Genomic DNA, 22616 nt, shown 5'->3' with positions numbered 1-22616 from the left:
TTCTCCTTATGATGAACAATGCTGAATATCTTTTCGTTTGTCTATTTGCCATCTTTAAATATTCCTTGAAAAAGTATCCATTCAAATATTTTTCTCATTTTTTATTTGTTTGGTTTTTTAATTATTGAGGTTTGAGAGTTATTTACATTTTCTGTATTCAAGCTGTTTATTATATATATATGATTTACAAATACTTTCCCCCATCTGTAACTTGCCTTTTTATTATTATTGTCATTTAAAGAACAAAAGTTCTTAACTTTTGTGGTGTCCAATTTATCCATTTTTTTTCCTTTCAGATTCTCCTTTTGGTGTTATATTTAAGAAATCTCTGCCTAACCCAGGGTCACAAAAATATAATGTTTTCTTCTAGCAGTTGTATAGACTCAGGTTTTACATTTAGGTCTATAGTCCACATAAAGTTATTTTTTTAATATAATGTGAAGTATTGATTAAAGTTGCCCTTTTTGCATAGATACATCCAATTATTCCAGCACTATTTGTGGAAAAGGCTATCCTTACTCCACTGAATTGCCTTTACAACTTTGTCAAAAAATCAACTGACCAAATACGTGTTAGTTTATTTCTGAGCTCTCTATTTTGTTCAGTGGGTCAATCTGCCAATCTTGAAGTTAGTATCACACTGACTACATTTAAAACTCATGAAGTCAAGTACTGTAAGTCCCCTAAGTTTTTTTATTTTTCTTTAATCGTTTTGGCTATTCTAGGTACTTTGTTTTACCATCTGAATTTTAGAATCAGCTTTTCAATTCCTACCCTGCTGTAATTTCAATTGGTATTGGAAAGCCTGCTGTAATTTCAATTGGTATTGTATTGTATCTATAGACCAATTTGGTAAACGCTGACATTTTGAAATTATTGAAAATTCCAGTCCATGGCACATGCTTTACCTTTCTCTTTAATTCTTTAATTTTTCTCAGCAATGCTTATAGTTTTCAGGGTTTACACCTGGTGCATGTTTTGTTAGATTTATTCTTACTTCATATTTTGATGTTATTATAAATAATACCACTTTTTAATATTTTTAGATTCTGTAAGTCTCCCTGCCTGCTTCTTATTTTTGGGTGGAATTCATATCATATAAAATTAACCATTTTAAGGTGAACAATTTGGTGGCATTTACTGTATTTATGATGTGTATAACCACCACCTCTATCTAGTTCCAAAAGATTTTCATCACTCCAAAAGAAAACCCTGTATCAAATAATCAGTTGCTCCCTTCCTACCCCGCCCCCCCAAGCCCTGGCAACCACCAGTATGTCTTCTGTCTCTAAGGATTTACCTCTTCTGGATATTTTATATAACTCTATGTGATCTTTTATATGATAGCCACCAATATGTGGCATTTTTCATCTGGCTTCTTTCACATAGTGTAATATTTTTGTGATTATGTTGTAACATGTATTGTATTTCATTCCTTTTTATGACTGAACAATATTCTCTTGTGAACTTCCTTGGGCCTGTAGATTTGTTTTATCCTTTGTTTTTTTTGGAAGGCATTTAAGACAAATTCATGTTTTTAGTAGATAGAAGGTTATTCAGGTTATCTATCTCTTCTTGAGTGAGCTTTGGTAGTTGATGTCTTTCAATCAGTTTGCCCATTGCATTCAAGGCGTTGTATTGGCTATAAAGTTGCTTATAATAATCCCTTTATTATCTTTTTAAATATCTGTAAGTAACAACTATAGCAATGTCACTTTTTTCATTTTAGGTTTCTGTAATTTGTGTATTTTTATTTCCTAATCCATCTGACTAAAGGTTTATAAATTTTTTCTCCAAGAATCAGATTTTAGTTTCTTTGATTTTCTGTATTGCCTTTCTGTTTTTTTTATTTCATTCATCTTTGCTCTGATATTTATTATTTCCTTTCTCCTCCTTACTTCGGGTTTTATTTGCACTTTGCTTTCTAGTTTCTTTAAGTGGAAGCTAAGGTTGTTGATTTGAGACCTTTCTTCTCCACTAATATAGATATTTAGTTCTATAAATTTCCTTCTAAATACTCCTTTAGATGCATTCCATAAAATTTGATATGATGTCTTTTCATTTTCATTTAGTTCAAAATACTTTTTGATTTGCACTTCAATGTCTTCTCTGGTCTCTAGGGTATTTAGAACTGTGTTATTCAGCTTCCAAATTCAGATATCTTCCGTTATTTATTTTTAGTTTAATTCCATCATGGCTATACAAGATACTCCTTGAATACAAGATATTCCTTGAATTCTTTTCAATTTGTTGACACTTTATGGGCATTAATATGGTCTATTTGGGTAAATGTTTTATATGTACTTGAAAATAACACATATTTTGAGTTGTTTGGTGGAGTATTCTATAAATACCAAGTAGGTCAAGTTGGCTGATGATGTTGATCACCAGTTCACTGAAGTCTTTTTGTATTTTCAGTCTTTTTCTCCCTATTTTCCATTATAGATATTACATTGAAATATTATATTTTCAATCTCCCTAATTGTTTCTAGCTTGTGTTTTCAAGCCTCCTAATTGTTTCTTCTGCAATGTCTACTCTGTTAATCTTATCTGTATGTGCTTTTTTTTTTCAATTTACAGACTTTTAGGGTCACAGCAAAATTGAGCACAAAGTAGAGAGAGTTCCAACATTTTCCCCCTCTGCCACTCAGCTTTCTCCACCATCAATTATCCTCCACCAGTGTGGTACATTTGCTATAACTGATGAACCAATATTGACACTTCATTATTTACCTAAGTCCACAGTTTTCCTCATCCTTAGTTTTTATACATTCTATGTGTTCTGACAAATGTATAATGACATGTATGCATCATTATAGTATCAGACAAAATAGTGTCACTGCTTTAAAACTCCCCTGTACTCTATTGGTACAAAAAGTAGTTACAAAGAATGAATAAGACCTAGTAGTTGATAGCACAACAGGGCGACTATAATCAATAATAATTTAATTGTACATTAAAAAATAACTAAAAGAGTTTCATTAGATCATTTGTAACACAAAAGATAAATGTTTGAGAGAATGGATACTTCATTTACCATGATGTGATTATTATGCATTGCATGCCTGTAAAGTATCTCATGTACCCCATAAATATATACACTTCTATGTTCCCACAAAAATTAAAAATTAAAAAAAATAAGAAAGGGAGAAAATTGTACTTGAAGACTAAAGTATGGTTTCCTTCTGTGGATTCCCCATCTGTCCAACAGATACCAAATATCCTTCCCCCGACTGTCAGTGAAATTTCAGCTTTCTGCTATTGGAGCTTCCTTCTTTCACTGCACAATAAGAGTGTATACTGGCTTGCTGTCTACTTTTAAACTTGTATAGGTGTGAGCCATTATTCCCTGAATACCCCAAATTCCAGTGGAATGTCAATTGCTTTGAGATCTTTTCTTGAGCCACCCTTCCTCTCACATGAAGAACATGGGCAACTCTCTAAGAACGTATTCTTTGCCAATCTTCAACTTTATGATAAATTTTTAGCCTTGTTTTATGAAACCTGGAGATCTTTGGTAAGCTAGGAGTCATGAAATCAGTCTTTCATAATCTTAGTATAGCCTACATAGATTATCTGGCAACTACTGTTCTCAGCATTTTAAGGCCAAACACATAGATAGCAGGAAAAGTCTCTTTTGATAACCTGTTTTATATGTAATATTTTACACATAGAGCATTTGTTAGTGTTATCCAGTGTTTCTATGCATCCAAAATCATAGAAATACTGCCTGGCAAGTAATGATCTTCCAATAAATATTTGTTGAACAAACAAATCCACAATTTTGAGGGTTACCTATGTTTGCTACCATATTAAAAAACCCATCAAGGTTTACAAAAGTTAGAAGACTCATAAAAAGAAATGAGAAATTATCAAAGATGAGGAAAATCTTAAAAGCAACTAAAAAGTAATGGCATGACTTTTTCTGTACAGCAGATTCACATCAGCACCAATAGATTCTCAAAGGCAGTACAATACTATCTCCAAACTGCTGGAAAAAAATAATAAAATTGCTTTCAATAGAAATTCTGTACCCTGATAGGTTATCATGTGGCAGTGGAGAGCAAAATAAAAAGTATTTTCTGACAAACAAAATATTCACACACTTACAAACCCCAAGTAAAATAACTTCTAAAAGGATCTATTTCATTAAATAGGAAATAAAATGGAACCAGAAGAAAGCAAGGTGATACAAAAAATGAGTGTGAATAAAGAATTGGAAATATGTTGATAGAATTTAAATGAGGATTGGCTATTCACAAAATTACTAACGACCTAGTTTGTTGTGTCTCAAAGTGAGAAAAAACTAAAATAGTAGAAGCAATAATATGGAAAATGAGAGTAAATCGGAGTTAAAATATTACAAAATATCAACCATAGGAATAGAGATTGTGGCTAACTTTAGATTTTTACCTAAAGACTATTAAACATTTTTTTTTCTTTTTGAGATGGAGTCTTGCTCTCTTGCCCAGGCTGGAGTGCAGTGGCACAATCTCAGCTCAGTGCAACCTCTGCATCCCAAGTTCAAGCGATTATCCTGCCTCAGCCTCCTGAATAGCTGAGATTACAGGTACCCGCCACCATGTCTGGTTAGTTTTTTTGTATTTTTAGTAGAGATGAGGTTTCACCATGTTGGCCAGGCTGGTCTCAAACTCCTGACCTCAGGTGATCCACCCACCTTGGCCTCCCAAAGTGCTGGGATTACAGACATGAGCCACCGAGCCTGGCCAAGACTGTTAAACATTTTAAGGGTCAGCACTGAAAGAACAGAGACAAATTATGTAATTTCAAGAAGGAGTCAGAAAAAAAGAGAAATAAGAATTGTAAAAGTTTATAAGGGCTGGGCACTGGTGGCTCACACTTGTAATCCCAGCAATTTGGGAGGCTGGGGCGGGCAGTTTGCTTGAGACCAGGAGTTCAAGACCAGCCTAGGCAACATAGTGAGACCCTCATCTCTCCAAAAAAAAAAAAAAAAAAAAATTAGCTGGGTGTGGTGATGTGACCCTGTAGTCCCAGCTACTCTGGAGGCTGAGGCAAGAAGATCACTGGAGCTCAGGAGGTTGAGGCTGCAGTGAGCTGTGACTGTGCCAGTGCACTCCAGCCTGGGCAACAGAGTGAGACTCTGTCTTGGAAAGAAAAGAAAAAAAAAAGAATACCATTAAAAGTTTAAAAAATAGAAAAATGATATGGCAGAGTTAAGTTTAAATATGATTGCAAGAAAGAGAAAAAGCAGGCTTTGAAATGCAGGAACTGATCTGACAATTACAAGGCAACAGAGTGGACAGAAGTAGGCCTGGTACTAGAAGTTAGGCTATGTTGTTTTCTTCTTGGACATAAATAATCTCAAAGACCATCAAATTTAGACAAAGTCATTGTGAGGCCATAATAAAGTGAGACAAAATAAAACCACCGCAAAATATTATCTAAGCACAGTCACTGCCACTTAGCAGACCACAAAATACCAAACACCTCCCTCTCCTAGCAAATATGATTGAATGTTACTGTTTTCTAGACCAGTCTTAGCTTTTGTATCACTCTAGCCCATATATCTTTAGCTAAGATTTGTTAAGACAGCCAATTATAGAATTTTCCCCAGTTTCTAACAGCACTAAATCCAGCTAAACCTCTCTTTTCTTAGACTGTCCTCCAAATCACCCAACTGAAGCCCAAATTACCCAAATAAAGCCCAAATTTGGTCATCTGTCCTTTATAATATCCTCTTACCAAGGTGCCCTGTTAATCTCCATTGGGTACAATCACCCATGATGTGATGAGTAATAAACTCAACTTGTTCAGCTCTAAGTGCACAGACAAGTGCACAGACACCTATAATCACAATAAAATTAAAATGGCATTTTAGTTCACTGTTCTTATCTATTTGTTCTTAGATAAATTTTTCAATAGCCCTACCGACAGTCCCCAAACATCCCCCAAAAAAATCCTGTTGACATTTTTCATTGATTTATTTATTTCTATTTTTCGCTCTCTGAATTTCTACTTCTATATTTTTCATTTATTTTAGGTACAGAATATTGTAGTAAGAAATGATTATCTCTCCAATGCTGAGTTTTCCCTTCCAGAAATATTATATATATCTCCATTTATACACATCACAGCTTATGGGGTTTTTCTGAAATTTTATTCACATAGATAATGTATATGACTTGCCCGATTTATTTCTAAGTAATATATAAGAACCTATTCCTTGATATATGTGTAAGAAGATTTTTACATAGGCATCTATGTATATACATATGTATTTCTTTATGTAGTTTTTGTGCTTTTACAAATTACTCTATTTATATATTTTGTGCTATTATATATCACTATTACACTTTTTGTTTTCTAATCCACTGTTTTCTATTTTTAACTGTAAATTCTCTGTTATATTTTCTTGATCTCTTTTGAGAATTTAGAATAAAATGATTGGTTCATTTATTTTTAATAAGCATTTTAGAATATGGATTTTCCTCTCAGCATAGATTTGACCATATGCTATAAGTGGTCATACTGAATACAGAGTTCTCATTATTCTTAATTCCTAAATTATATGAGATTGCAATTATCATATTTTATTTTAGTTATTTAGAAATATTGACTTTTTTCCAGGTCAATAAAGCTTTGTCACTCTAATTTTTTGTAATCCATCTACATTTTTACAACAGGATGGTGAGAAAATTTTACTGTTATAATAACTGAAAGTTTCCTGTTTTCCTCATCTCTTTTCATTTTAAATAATTTTCCATGAATGCTTAAAAGGCAATATATTGTCCAGAGATTATAAATATATGTAGGCAAATCCTTTATACACATCCTTAATATACATGTATCTTTATGAATAAGCTTTTCCATATATATTACACTGTACAGTACACGTACTATATTCGTCCTTCTCACTATTGTGTCATTAGAGCCTGGCACAAGTACTCAAGAGATACTTGCAGCTGAATAATTAGTCATTACTTTCATTTACTCTTTTCCCCTAAATGATCTGTCAAACAATAAAAGATGTCTTAAAAACTCCCCACTACTATTGTTCTGTCAAATTTTTCCCTACGTGTTTAAAAACATTCAGCTATATTTACATTCTATGTTACTTTGTGTATGAAGGTTCATAACGGTTATATCATCATTGTGGATTTTTCTATCAAAATAAAATTACCATTTATGTCCATTTATTGCTTCCTGGAATTGATTTCTATTTTGATGCATGTGATAGCTCCAGTGTTCTTTTGTATTGCCTGATACATCTTTGTTCCATTTTTTACCTTTTTATTGAAATTCATTTACAGTTGTGTTTCTTGTAAAGGCTATATAAATTCTGTTTTGATAGTTTTAATTAATATGAGCCTATGCCTTCTAAATTGTGACATGTCATAAATATCTTTTATGCTTTTGGGTGTTATGCTTTCTTCTGTTTCTTTTACTATAGTGTTTTATAAATGTCCTTTACTTGTTTTTTTTTCTATTTCCCATAATAAATTAAAATATATACATAGTGTCTTAATAGGATGCATTTGCAAATATTTAAAATCACAAACTTTCTCAATACATCAGTCTGTCAAAGGAAATAATATACTGCTTTCCACCTACACCAAATTAGGAAAAAAGCATGCTTTTACTCTCTCTGCATCCTCAGCACCAGTTCCCTACACACATTTTTTTTTTCTGATCTGAGACTGTAGATCAGAATACAGATACCAATATTGTACACATTATACATCTTCTTTGTTAGGAATCATTCTTGATATTTCAACTGTTTTTCATTTATATTTATAAGCCTGTAGTTTTACTTCTATATTTAACTAATTTCATGGTTTACTTCAGCTTTTATACCACAATTTTCCCATATTTGAGTTCTTTGACTTCATTTATCTCTAAGTTACACAAGAAGACATATTTAAATATCTTTCTTTACAGGAAAATAAATATATTTAAGCAATATACTGTCTGATCATGTTCTTATGACAGTTATTCCTCTTACTTTCAGGTGAACTGTAACTGATTTGTCATCTGATGCTCATACAGAAATTTAATTTCTCTTGTCTAGAGAGAGGTCTAATTTGCTTTAGAACAGATTTGTCCAAAAGACTTTTCTATGATGGCAGGAAAGTCTTTTATCTGCACTGTCCAATACAGTAGTTATAGTAGCAACCAACCACATGTGGCTACTGAATACTCGAAATGTGGCTACTATTAATTAGTTTAATTTAATTTATTATTTATATTACTACATATGGGTTACACATTGGATAGTACAGTTCTAGAATGTTCCAGAATCGTGTGAGAGAAGTGGAGTTCTGTTTTGCTTCTTCTTTCATTTCCAACCAACTCCTCCCCTGCTTGAGAACTGGATTTCCCTCTATTTCCTTTCTCTTGGAGTGCAGATCTGAAATCTTATTGCTTTTGGCAACAAGATTTTTCCTTTCATATTTTCCTTTCAAGTTTTCCTTTCATATTTTTTCTAGTGGTCTATGACTGCATCTGTCTCCTTAAATCACCAACGGAATTCCACTTTGGTCTCATTCTTATTTTTTTTTATTTTTATTTTTAGTATGGGACAATGTGAGATACATTCTTTTATTATTTTTTCTTTTTTTAATTATACTTTTAAGTTCTGGGGTACATGTGCAGAATATGCAGTTTTGTTACATAGGTATACACGTGCCTTGGTGGTTTGCTGCACCCATCAACCCGTCATCTACATTAGGTATTTCTCCTTATGTTATCCCTCCCCTAGACCTGCACCCCGCTGACAGGCCCCAGTGTGTGATGTTCCCCTCCCTGTGTCCATGTGTTCACATTGTTCAACTGCCACATATGAGTGAGCATATGCGGTGTTTGGTTTTCTGTTCTTGTGATAGTTTGCTGAGAATGATGCCATCTCACACCAGTTAGAATGGCGATCATTAAAAAGTCAGGAAACAACAGATGCTGGACAGGATGTGGAGAAATAGGAACACTTTTACACTGTTGGTGGGAGTGTAAATTAGTTCAACCATTGTGAAAGGCAGTGTGGCGATTCCTCAAGGATCTAGAACTAGAAATACCACTTGACCCAGCAATACCGTTACTGGATGTATACCCAAAGGATTATAAATCATTCTACTATAAAGACACATGCACATGTATGTTTATTGCGGCACTATTCACAATAGCAAAGACTTGGAACCAACCCAAATGTCCATCAATAATAGACTGGATAAAGGAAATGTGGCACAGGCCTCAATCTTTTTTTCTTCTCCTCTTTCCTAGCTGCCTCTTATGCTATAAGTCTAGAGCTATTATTTCCACCATCATTATATTTGACTGCTGCCTGAGTGAAAGGAAAGTATTATAGTTTTGCTTCACCCAGGAGTTCTATTTGATGGAGGGATTGTCATATATATATATTTTTAAGACGAGATAAATTGGGCTTAGAAGGCTTAGATACAAAACTAGGAGAGAGTCTTCCTCTTTGTACGAGGGTTTGTTGGTTTATTTCCTAGGCTCTTCTCACTCTCTCTCCTTGGTGTTTTCATCCTTTCCAAAGACACTGAGCTATGAGATGGCTGCAACTCACCTCCAGTCCTTGACTGTTCCGGTTCCTGCATTCTTCACTCTGCCAGCTTGAGTGTCTCACCATACCTTCTTCCCAGTTTTGGCGACTCCAGCAGATGTTGCCATTCTCTTGTTCCTTTTATAGCCACTTTTATACTTCCAGTGTTTTCGAAGCCAAATCAGCACTTTCGCCCACAGCCTCAAGACAGTTTTTTTTGTTTTTTGATTTTTGGTTTATTTTTGGCAAAATAGAGGCAGTTTGGCGGGACTGGGAGACCCTAGAAAACACAGGAATCTATTCCTTTAGTTGTGTTCCAGACATCAGGTTCACTTGAGTCAGGAATGAGGTTGGGGGACTTCATAGCAAGTCTAAAATTATCTAGAGGAATAATAGTTTTATGACTTCCAAGACCTATCTTTCCATCTATGATTCAGCTCTTCCTCTGCCTCTATATTTCCTAGCTTAATGGTACCTACTGCTACAGGAGTTAAGAAGAAATCACTTAGGCAGATAGTAAGGGTATGGGCGTCCTCGATAAGGCTTTTCTGTTTAATGAAAAGCAGCCCCAAATCATTTTCTAACAAAGAGGAGCCTGTAAAGTCAAGCTGCAGACAGATAAGCAAGCTGGGAGCTTGCACAGGTGAATGAAGGCAGAAACTAGGGACTAGACATGTTCGAGATGGCGTGTCCATCTTCCCTTCTCTGCCAGCTATGTGTACAGTAAGGAGCAGACAATACGGCACCATCCAAGGAGAATTATTTGCATAATTAGATTAGGGTGGGGCGACCAGCCATCCCAGCGCTATGTAAACGTCACACCTGATTAAACCAATCTGTGAGCACTACGTAAATCAGACATCACCTCCTCAAGCTGGACTATAAAATCACATGCATCCGCTGCCAGCCAGTCTTTTCTTCCGGGAGACCCCTCTCTCTATAGAGATAGATATGTTTCTCTTTCTCTTCTCTTCTGCATGTTAAACCTCTGCTCCTAAACTCGTGTGTGTCCGTGTCCTGTATTTTCCTGGCGCAAGATTACTAACCCCAGGGTATATACCCCAGACAACGTAGCTGCTTCACTACTACCAAGAGACCTCTATCAAGGAATTCACTGATTCAAAGCCCCTCTCAGTTTCTGCTGCCCAGCTCATTGCAGAAACTGGGGCTAAGGAATTGATCTGCAGCCCCTGGTGGGCCATCCCAATACTGGTTTGCATCGTGGGGAGCACAGTATCTGCCCTTGAAGCTGTCACCATGCCTGCAAGATGGGAGGATCAATGCTGTCTGTGTTATCACCAGCACTCCCAGCTTTGTTTTATCAGAATTCTGATTTGTTTCCACCATAAAATCATCTTTCCTACATTTATTTCTGCTTAATTGACAACCAAAAATTTTCAGTTACCTTTCCATTCTTTAAAGTTCAGGGCACTCAGTAGGGCACCTAGGTCCTCAAATTCGCTGTGTGACTAAAGCCTTTCAGCCTCTCTGGCTTCCTGGCTCATAAGGTAAACACACCCCTCGGTGCAGAATCTTTCTTCTTCTTCTTCTTTCTTCTTCTTCTTCTTCTTTCTTCTCCTTCTCCTTCTTCTTCTTCTTCTTCCTTCTTTCTTCTTTCCTCCTCCTCCTCCTCCTTCTTCTTCTTCTTTTTTTGACAGAGTTTCACTCTTGTTGGGCAGGCTGGAGTGCAATGGCATGATCTTGGCTCACTGAAACCTCTGCCTCCCAGGTTCAAGTGACTCCCCTGCCTCAACCTCCTGAGTAGCTGGGATTACAGGTGCCTACCACCATGCCCGGTTAATTTTTTTGTATTTTTAGTAGAGGTGGGATTTCACCATGTTAGCCAGGCTGGTCTCAAACTCCTGACCTCAGATGATCATCTGCCTCTGCCTCCAAAAGCGGTGGGATTATAGATGTGAGTCAGCAGGCAGGTGCAGAGTCTTCTATGCTTCCTGAGGCAGTTGTCTCCCCTCCTCCAGCAGAGAACAGAAAGCAGTCAAGCACTCTGTGCGTGACATCATCAAGTAAAGGACCTCATTGGCTCTGCACTCTCGCTGATTGGTTTGCAAACCAAGAAGGGGAGGGAAACCAAGAAAAGGAAAAGCCCTTCCCTGAGGGGAGGGGCTTTCAAATTCCAGGAAGTCTTTCCAAGTTAGGTCTTCCCCTCTGTTTCTCCTACTTTGCATCTTTCCTCTTCCTGTCCACCTCTTCTCCCCTTCCTCCTCCTGAGTCCCCCTCAATACCAGGATCCAGATGGCTCACTAGGGGTTAAAGACCATGTTGATACATTTAAAAAAAATGCAAAGGAGAAAAATGGGAGAATCTGGTGATAACAGCAGGTGAGCTTGTCTGGGAGAGAAAAAACTGGAAGTGGGGGTGGGAGGTGCTGATTGCCTTGATCTTTTTAAGTTCAATACCTTTTATAAGGATATGTTTACCTGTGCATCTCATTTTGTTAATTTTGCTTGGTAGCTATTGTAGAGGATATTACATTTTTCCCTGAAAGGATTGATTTGAGTCTATAAAACAAACTCATAATGGATTAATAGGAAAAAAATGGCATTCAGATTTTATTAACAATGCATACAGGCACAAGAGTCATGCAAACATGAAAAACTCAAAGAAATTTCCAGATGGTTGAATTTTTTTTTTTTTTTTTTTTAAGAGACAGAGTCTTGCTCTGTCATCCAGGCTGGAGTGCAGTGGCGTGATCTCGGCTCACTGCAACCTCCGCCTCCCAGGTTCAATGATTCTTCTGCCTCAGACTCCCGAGTACCTAGGATTACAGGCGCACACCACTGTGCCCGGCTAATTTTTGTATTTTTAGTAGAGACGGAGTTTCACCATGTTGGCCAGGCTGGTCTTGAGCTCCTGACCTCATGATCCGCCCACCTCGGCCTCCCAAAGTGATGGGATTACAGGCATGAGCCACCGCACCAGGCCTGGTTGATGTTTTTATACCATGTTGAGATACAGAAAGAATGGGGACTTAGAGCTTGGCAAAAGAGGTTAAGGTGGCAAGACAGGTTATATGAGGCAGAGAAGAGGAGAAAAGGCTTGGGGCAAAGGCTTCTGTGTTGGGCAGATAAAACCTCACAAGTAGTGCCCTCAGAAGAAATAGACGGTAGCCTGTGGTAAATGTTTCTCTGTCAGACCTTCAAAGGTGTCAGACTCTTCGTTCATCTTTCCTAGATCCAGACAAAGGGAAGCCTCAGAGAAAGACTGTTTGCATCTGCTGTTGATTCCACTTTATTTCCTCTACAGATGCAAATCTCCTGCACAAAAGACAGTTTTGCAGGGTTATTCTTGTTTTTTTTTAGGCCCTTTGAACAGCCACCTTGAAGGAAGTCAAAGAAGTATATTTCGGGGTAAAATTTTGTTGGTTTCCTTAACTATTTTGATTTTCAGTTTTATGCCTCTTTTGAACTTGAGAAAATTGATTTTGATTATGCCTTTATTTTATTTCTTCTCTTTCATATATTCTGTTATCTCTTATTGAACATCAGCTGTCTTCATCTTTGATCTCCAATGTCTGTCTTCCATGTGTGCACTCTCTTACTATTTCTGTTCTGTCCACATGCTGGAAGAGTATCTTCAGTATGCCATCCACAGTTTAATGTAACCCAGTGCTGATTCTGCTCTTTATTGCAATTAATGTTAATTTAATTATCCTATTGTGTTTTTACTTAGGGTGTAGTCATGCTTTATCTCTTTTAGTTCTTTTTTTATTTCTGCCTTTCACCTAGCATCTTTTAAATTTCAATTTTCTGTTAAGTTTTTTTTAAATCAATTCTCATCTGTTATTTTAAAGTGTGGGGGCCAGACAGGCTTTTGGTTTCCTAAAGGTTTGCTGAAAAATTACTGACATGATTGATTAATAGAAGGAAAGGGCATAAAAATTTATTTATTTATTTGTTTATTTTTTGAGTTGGAGTCTTGCTCTGTCACCCAGGCTGGAGTGTGGTGGCGCGATCTAGGCTCACTGCAAGATCCACCCCCTGAGTTCACACCATTCTCCTGCCTCAGCCTCCCGAGTAGCTGGGACTACAGGTGCCTGCCACCACGCCTGGTTAATTTTTTGTATTTTTAATAGAGATGGGGTTTCACCGTGTTAGCCAGGATGGTCTCAATTTCCTGACCTCATGATCCGCCGTCTCGGCCTCTCAAAGTGCTGGGATTAGAGGCGTGAGCCACCTCGCCTGGCACAAATTTATTTAATTTGTATACACCGGGGCCTTCAGAATGAAGACCCAACTGAAGAATAAGTTACAGAAGCTTATATACTACCTTGAGATTATAGAAAGAATGAGGACTCAGGGCATAGCCAGAAGCAGGTTTTAGTGGCTAGACAAGTTATGGGAGGGAGAAAGGAAGGGACTTGGCTAGCAAAGGTGGCCTTCCTACATAGAGGAAGCCTCCTTTAAAGATAATAAATGATAAATGTTTCTTAGACTTTTAAAAATATCAGACTCTCAACCTCTCCTAGATCCAGGAAACATAGAGAAAGCCGGACTACACTAATGGAGATTCTCTACAAATGCAAATTTCCCTACAAAAGACAGCTTTGCAGTGTCACTTCTCTGTTGGCTCTGTGGCAGCCATTTAAAAATATGTCAAATACTTATCTTTGGGGGTAAAATATTTTGATTTCCTTCAGAGGTCTGTTTTTATGAATTTTCTTGAGAGTATAAGCCACATACTGTATGAAATTTACTTACGTATCCAGTTATAGATCATATTTAGCAATACTTTAATCTTCTGCTGCTTTAGTTCTCATGTATATTCCAGAATATGTCTATGGACTCCATCTGTTTTGCATTTCCTTCCTTCCTGCATTGTTTCCTTCCTTCTTTAGGAAAGCCAGATCCCTTCACCTAAATGAGGAAGTAGATTCTGGTTTATTCCCCTTATTGATTGCTTCCAGACTCCTCCTTTTATAATAGATCACTAGAAGGAGTGCTAAATAAGGTACTGTGAAAGGAAAAGAAATCTCAGGACCCCAAACCCACTAAGCCAAGGGGAAAGTCAAGCTGGGAACGATGTCAGGCAAACCTGCCTCCCATTATGTTCCTAAATAAGATAGATACAAAGATTAAAAAAGCAACATACCTCCCTGATAATTTGTCCACAAGGATGTTTCTTGTGGGCTTCAAGACCTTTACCCTAAAGCAGTTCTGTTGAATTTCACCCTGGCAATGTAAACGGATAGTTTATCTTCACAGGTGCAAGAAAGTCATCCCTCTGCTCACCTGAGACAAATGCATATCTGATTGCTTTATCTGCCTGATTGTTTATGTAAAAATGCAGATTCACTGAGCCAAACTAAATTGTGTATTCAGTGAAAGACAGACCAAGAACTCAAAAGAATGCATCCTTTTGTCTCTTATCTACCTATGACCTGGCAGCTGGCCCCCACCTTTGAGTTATTCCGCCTTTCTGAACTAACATCTTACAGAATATGTGTACATCTTACACATATTGTATCTTACACATACAAGCAAACTGCACCCCAAGCACCTTGGGCACATGTCATCAGGACCTCCGGAAGCTGTCACAGGTGTGTCCTTAACCTTAGAAAAATAAACATTCTAAATTGACTGAGACCTGTCTCAGATATTTTGGGTTCGTGGTACACACACTCAAACCTAATTTCCAGTGCATTATAGCCTTTTATGTAGAATGGCTGGCCTTTTCTGCTTCTTGGTTACCTTCCTATTAGGAGCAGTTTATTCCGTACAATTTGAAGCAGTCTGTGGTTCTCCCTTATCACAAACAATAAGTGAAAAATATGACTCCCCAAGTGTAACTCTCCTGCAACCTTCAACCCTTTCCCTTTAAAAACTTGCGACCTAACTTGCAAACCACTACCCTCTTTCCATTATAGCTGTCAATTATGTTTCATATTTAAGTGTTTGATAGAAGCATGTCAAAAGAGGGGAAAGAGATAAACTAACTGCTCAGGAGAAGTTAGTTTTCTTCCCTTTGAAAATGTAAGACGTCTCTCTCCGATCTTGTATATACAAGGATTTGATGGATTCAACACCATATCAACTTTTCTCCATGTGGCCTTGTCATTCTGCCTCAGTACTTCATCTGAGCTATGGTACATGGAAATTCTTTATTAAATGTGGCACATCCTAGAGTCAAGAACCTAGACCATTATTTTGTACTTCTGAAAATTTGCATACTTTGCTGTATTTTCTCAATAATAAGATGAGATTGGATGGGAGGCAAATTAGACAATTATAACTTTGCCACACATAGTGGTCCAAGTCTGGTCAAGTAAATGCATATATTTGCACAGATTATCTTTGGGCTAGTAATATGGCTCTTCCCTCACAGGGAAGTGGGCCCATATTCACAATCATAAGTGATAATTGAGTGTTGCCTCAACAACCCTCAGGAACTCAAAGAGGGTCTCATTGTTTAACTAAAGCCTTTTTTTTCTTCTAGGTGATTTATGTCATTTCATATCTTTTTTACCTCCCTACTATTTCCCATGTCTGTTTGCAACATAACAGTGAGAGAAATCTAACATGGTGGACTCCATCTTGCTGCTAACCTCAAAAGCTAACTGCCTTTACTGTTTCCTGCACATAGGCCATGCTAACTCTGGAAGGAATTTAGTTTCTAGTTTCACTTAAAGCAAGGATGATAATAGTCCCTTCCCAAAACAAATCCCCAAAGAGATTAGGAGGGTGTATTCACAAATAACAATGTTATGTTAAAGATTTATAGAAGCATTGTAACCTGACCAAGGATAAAGAAATTCTGCCACACAGTCAGACTCTTGCTGATGCCCAGAGGTCTGTGGTCACCAGTTACCTCCTGACCTCTACCCGCTTTTTGTTCCCTCTTCCCCAAAATAAAAAGAAATTTGAGATTCATGCCTTTAAGATGGTTCTTTAGAATGGTAGTCCACCTTCTTCTCAGTTTACTGGCTCTCTGAAATAAAGTCACTTTTCCTGCCACAACACAATAAGTCTGTCAACTCATTGGCTGTCATGCAGTGATCACTATGAGCTTAGGACTCAGCTATGGTAACAACAATCATTCATTCATTTGGCCAGCAGATATTTTACTAGGCTCTGTGTTAGGCACTGGAGATATGATGATGAGTAATGCATAGTTTTTGTGCTCATAAAACATAGTTTAATGAGAAGAAAGCTACTAAACAAGTAAACAAATAAATATTCATAGAAGTTGCATTACTCATTATGAAAAATAAACTGTGAACTTTGGTAGGAAATACAGAGGGGATTAATCTAAATAAGGCAGCTACAGACTCTTCTGTTTTAATTGAGAAGAAGCCAGTTTTATAACATGGTGTGAGGATGATAGTTGGTGTCCTAGGCAGAATTGCAAGTAGAAAGGCTCTGAGACAGGAATCAGGAGAGCAGTTGGAGGACAGTTGGAAGGGAGTCTGAGCATGAGGCTTGGAGAGGTAGGCGTAGAACAAAACATGCAGATTTTGAAGGTAAGGAAAATGGAAAAAATTCTAAATATGGTGTGAAGCCATTGCAGAATTTTAAATAAGGAATAACAGGACATTTTAAATAGGGAATAATATATTTCAAATATGTGATTCTGCAATGGGGAATGGAGAAAGAGTGGAAGCAGGAAGGCCATTTAGGTTATTACAATACCCACACCAAAACTGGACACATTTGAAATGTATTTCACAGGTAGGATTGATAGGGCTTTCACTGGTTTGGATGTAGGATATACAGTACAAGAAGCAATCAGGGGTACCTTTAGCATCCTTGCTTGAGCAACTGGGTGAGTGACAATATCTTGTACTAAAATGTGGAAGATTGAGAGAGCAACATTTTTGTTTGTTTGTTTCATGAGGTGAGGTTTCACTATGTCTCCCAGGCTGGAGTGCAGTGGCTATTCACAGGCACTAACATAGCACACTGCAGCCTCAAATTCTTGGACTGAAGTGATTCCCCTGCCTCAGCTTCTTGAGTAGCTAGAACTACAGGCATATACTCAGCTAGAGAGGAACAGTTTTTTAGGAGAAACAGAAATCAAGAGTTTGTGTTTGAACATGATGATATGGATAGGAGACAGGGAAATACTGGGTAGAAGAGAGTGGGGTCTCTAGAAATGACTCCACCCTCAGGCCAGGACCCATGGCCCTAAATGAGAACATGCATTCCTGTTTTCCCTCCCAAATGTTGCCTTTTCCAAAACCACACTGGCCCAGCCTGCACCCCACCCTTTACCCATAAAAATCCCAAGCTCTACTGGCAGAAGAGCAGAGTGGCATGGCAGAGAAGAAGAGAAGAGAAGTGTCTGAATGTCAAGAGGAGAAGAGGCATCTGGATATTGGAGGCTACGGTCAGAGAGGAGTTCAGCCAGGAAAGGTCAGAGAGGAGTTTGGCCAGGGACTGCTGAACTCCAGGGGAAGATTATCTTCCCACTCCATCCCCTTCCTAGCTCCCCATCACACTGAGAGCCACTTCCACCACTCAACAAAATCTCTGCATTCACTATCCTTGAAGTCCATGTGGCCTCATTCCTCTTGGAAACTGGACAAGAATTTGGGATGCACTGGGTGTGAGAACCCAAAGAAGCTGTCACACTGACTCTCAACTGTGCTGGTTAACACTTAGGCATCCGTGGATGGCAAATGCTAAAAAAGCATTGTTTGTAACACACACTCTAGGGCTCTAGAGGCTGCAGGCAACCCGTAGACACTGATGTGAGCTGGTATAGGGTTTGTTCCTGCTGGCACTAACTCAGCTCCTGCACCCACTCACCTCCATGCTCCCCCTCCCAAAAAGGGGTTTGAGTAAACAAGCCACACCCCTGTTGCAAGTCCATCGAAGGGGTCAAGGAAACTCTCCTATCTCAGCGAAGTTTTTAGTGAGTCTTTGAGTCAAACATGTAGTTGAATATATGTGCCTGGAATTTTTCTAGACAGCTGAACTCCTAGAGAGAAAACTTTTGCAGTCATAGCATATACATGAAGTTTAAAGACATATGAGTAAAATATATTATCTAAGAAGAGATGGTAAAGAAAGCCCTTGACAACTCCAACATTTAGAAATTGGGTGGAGGAGAAGAACCCTGCAAGGGAGACTAAAAAAGAGAGGACAATGAGGTAAAAGGAAAACTAGTGCTCTGAGTTATATGAAAGCCAAGAGAAGAAAGGAAGGGAAGAGATTAAGGAAGACTTTTTTTAAAGTTGGGAGATTCTAGAGCATGCTTATCTACTAATCATAGTGATCCAGGATAGGTAAAAGAGACTAATGATGCAGTCCCAAGAGAGGTTATCTGTAAGTGTGATATTCCTGAGAAGTTTGAAACCAGACCAATTGTCCCATAGAACTGAAGTTTACAGGTTTTTGTTTGTTTGTTTATTTTTTGTAAAATAAACATAGAAATTGACCCTCTCTGCTCTTCAAACTTGAAACTTACTTCTGAGTTCCTTCCTCAGGAAACCAACCCTTAGGCAAGGACCTGAAACTCACTAGATCACTCCATCCAGACAGTGAACTGCCAGACCCCTCATTTGTCATGATCACTTTTTAAGCCCTTCCTAATTTCTATGTTGTATCCCTACCCCAAGCTGGAAGCTACATTCCTTCCCTGCTATATAAACCACTAATTTTAGTCAAATAGGAGAGAGGGATTTGAGATTTGGCTTCCATCTTTCTGGCTTATGTCACCTGAATAAAAATTCTTCTTCCCTGGCAATACTCATTGTTTCAGTGATCGGCTTTCTGTATGGTGAGCAATGGAATCTAGACCTAACCCTTGGCATTTTGGTAACAAGTTGAGAAAGAATGGGATTCAGAACAAAAAGAAGGAATTGAGCTGTGATAACTGGAAGGAAACTTTAGCTATTGTAGTAGGAAGAATGAAGAGAAAGAATAGATGCAGGTGGCCAAGCGTGGTGGCTCATGCCTGTAGTCCCAGCACTTTGGGAGGCTGAGATGGGTAGATTGCTTGAGTCTAGGAGTTTGAGATCAGCCAGGGCAACATGGAAAAACCTTGTGTCTACTAAAACTACAAAAAATTAGTGGGTTGTCACGGTATGTGCCGGGAGTTCCAGCTATTCTGGAGGCTGAGGTGGGAGGATTGCTTGAGCCTGGGAGGTGGAGGTTGCAGTGAGCCGAGATTGTGCCACTGTACTCCAGCCTGGGCAACAGAGTGAGACCCTGTCTCAAAAAATAAAATAAAATTATATGCAGGTAAGTTTATAGTCTAATAAAACAATTTAGGATTTTACCAACCCCTCCTTATCTGTTAACAATTGAGATAAAGACTCCATCGCATACTCACATCAGTCATCAGAAGGGCAACCATATCCTACTTAGGTAGCAATGAAATAACAAAGTCAAACGAAGACTAAACCGGCCAGATTTCTCCTTGTTACCTGATTAGCCATAGATTCTAACTTCTAACTTGTTTTGCTGCTTTCTGGAAGTCAGCTGCCTGACTTTGGATAACAGTGCAGCTGTGGTAATAAAGGTAGTTTCATTTCAGCATTTGAAATAGACTTGCCTGTATTTACCCACACATGGTATGCCCGTTGCTTTGAATCTTTTCTTATCGGTGTTATAAAAACTCATTTGGTTTTAGTGATAAGAATTTAAAGTTGTCATTCTTGTTTCAAAACTAAAAACAGGGCAGTTCACATACAGACTGGGAGAGGAATACACAATGTCTTTTGAAAACTGAGCCACTGCACTGCAATACTGAAGAATAAAACAAAAGCATTTTTGGTATACTTAATATTTTTTTTACATTATCTTCAATGCAGGGCCCTGGGATTTTGAGCCTGGCTGGTCTATCTCGCTGACACTGACATATTCCCTTATAGATCCTTCTGACAACACACAGCCCACTAGTCACCAGCTTAGAGTAATATTTATGGACACCTTTGAACACAATCACATAGACATACAGAAGAAGGAAAAGCAATGACAATTATTAAATAACACTTGCCTTATTTTTTCATATTTCTTAGACATGAAGTCAAGGGTTAAATGAACACATTAAGAGGGAGAAGTACCTACTCTTAGGAAAAAGTGAATTGTGTTATGAAGAAAATTTCAAGAAATATCACCTAGTGGAGGATTTTTCTCTTCCCAAAATGAAGCGTCAATTTAGGTTTCCACCTACATATGTCAATTTAATTGTAAAACAGATTTTATAAATCAGAAGTAATAATGGGGTGCTGGGTGAGTGGGGGTGTGTGTGTGTGCATGCATGTGTAATTTTTAAATATTCAATGTGCACATTTTGCACTCCAGAGAATTAATCAAACTGTCAAGTCCAGGACCAAAAACTGAAAAGCACACACAGTGGTATGTCATGGTAACTTAGCAACAAGAGCTGAAGAGGTTAAGACAGAAATTGTTGTCATTTCCTTATATTTAAGAATTTCTACCTTATACTTTCCCTGTTCCCTTCCCCTGCCACACACATTCTGATTCTTCTAGGTGATAGTTTACTGAATCGTATCTTTTATATATTTTAATAATCTTGTGTATGACTTTCTATTTGTGGAGGATAATAGGAATCACCTACTGAGTACTGAATTTCAGAACATCTGTGAATGTGTTATTGATTAAGACTCTAAGTCTTTTGTACATAGCACAGGTGTTACCAACTGGACTCATAATTTCCCATCAAATCATGAAAAACATAGGTGATGAACAACTGCTATTTATAAGTCCAGCACCAGGGTGGCATAACTGGTTCCATGGAAGGTCTGTTCTGGTACTAAAGGTCAGTTGCTTCTGTTGCTATTACTACAGGGCCTACATATGGCAAGGTTAGTCTTCTAAGTCAAAGAAATTCTGGCTTAGAATATATAAAGGAAATCTATAAAGGAGCTCTTTATTTTGAGGCTTGAGCAAAGAGCAAAAATAAAGTATTTATTAAAAAGGGGGAAAACAGTATTAGGGTACACAGCATGCTGATATATTTAACAAAGTGCATAATGCCATCAAGGGCCTTGAATTAGTAAGAGTCAGAAATGCATATCCCATCCCTTCCAATCTCATCAGTGTTGGCCTGTCACACTGCACATTTTGCACTAGGTTTATTTGAGGGTAGCAATGGGCAAAGGTGAAGTGGCTCCATCTGCCTAATCTCCCTTATTCCATGCTGACCCTAGGACAGGTTGCTTATAAGATCATGTGTTTCCTTTAAGATATATGTGGCTGGTGGCCCTTTCAAGGCTACAAATCCCTCTTGACTGTAATATGATTGGGCCAGATTTTGTGTGAGACCTTTAACAACAACAACAACAACAACAACAACAACAACAACAACAAATAAAAGGTCAGAAACTCAAGGTACTATGTTAAAAAGAAAAATGTGATTTTGCCACCCACAAATAATCTCATCTTTTGACTAAGTCTCAGTTCTCTTCACATTCCTGGTCCTGCTCTGGTACATCTAAAATAGTGCCAGCCTCACTGGCCCATCTTCTCTAAGACTGTTAAACTTGAAAGCAAAATCACTCTAGGTGTAGAACCACTGGTTTAAGGACTAAAAAGTAAAACATAAAACTGTTGTTTTTGGTTTCTTTAAATAAATATAAAAGCTGACCTCCCTAGTCATAAAACTTAATAAATTTTCATTTGCCTTATCTGAGTTCCTTTCTCAGAAATCTGACCATCAGCCCTCCCAGATAGTATCAAGGAACTGAAACTTTCCAGATCACCGTTATCTGGACAATGAGAAGCAGACCCCTCACCCATCCAGGCTGCCTAATGAACCACCTGCTTATTGTTGACCAGCTCCACTCCTTAGTTCCTATTTTCCCACATGTAATTACATTTCTTTCCTGCTATATAAATCTCTAAATCTAACCAGTTGAGAAGATGGATTTGAGACTCATCTCCTATCTCCTCAGCTGTAACACCCAAAAGAGCCTTCTTCCCTGGCAATACTTGTTGTCTCCATGATTGGCTTTCTATGCTATAAGCAATGAGACCTAGATCTTATCTTCCATTACTGGATTGCCTTCCATAATCCAGGAGCATGTACCTCCTGGGTTATGGAAGAGAATCCTCTGGAGCATAGGAAAAAATATTAAAACTTCTCTTAATTT

This window comes from Pan paniscus, chromosome 7 (genome assembly GCF_029289425.2).
Source record: "Pan paniscus chromosome 7, NHGRI_mPanPan1-v2.0_pri, whole genome shotgun sequence".
In the NCBI taxonomy this organism is placed as follows: domain Eukaryota; kingdom Metazoa; phylum Chordata; class Mammalia; order Primates; family Hominidae; genus Pan; species Pan paniscus.
Note: the sequence above shows the minus strand (reverse complement) of the source record.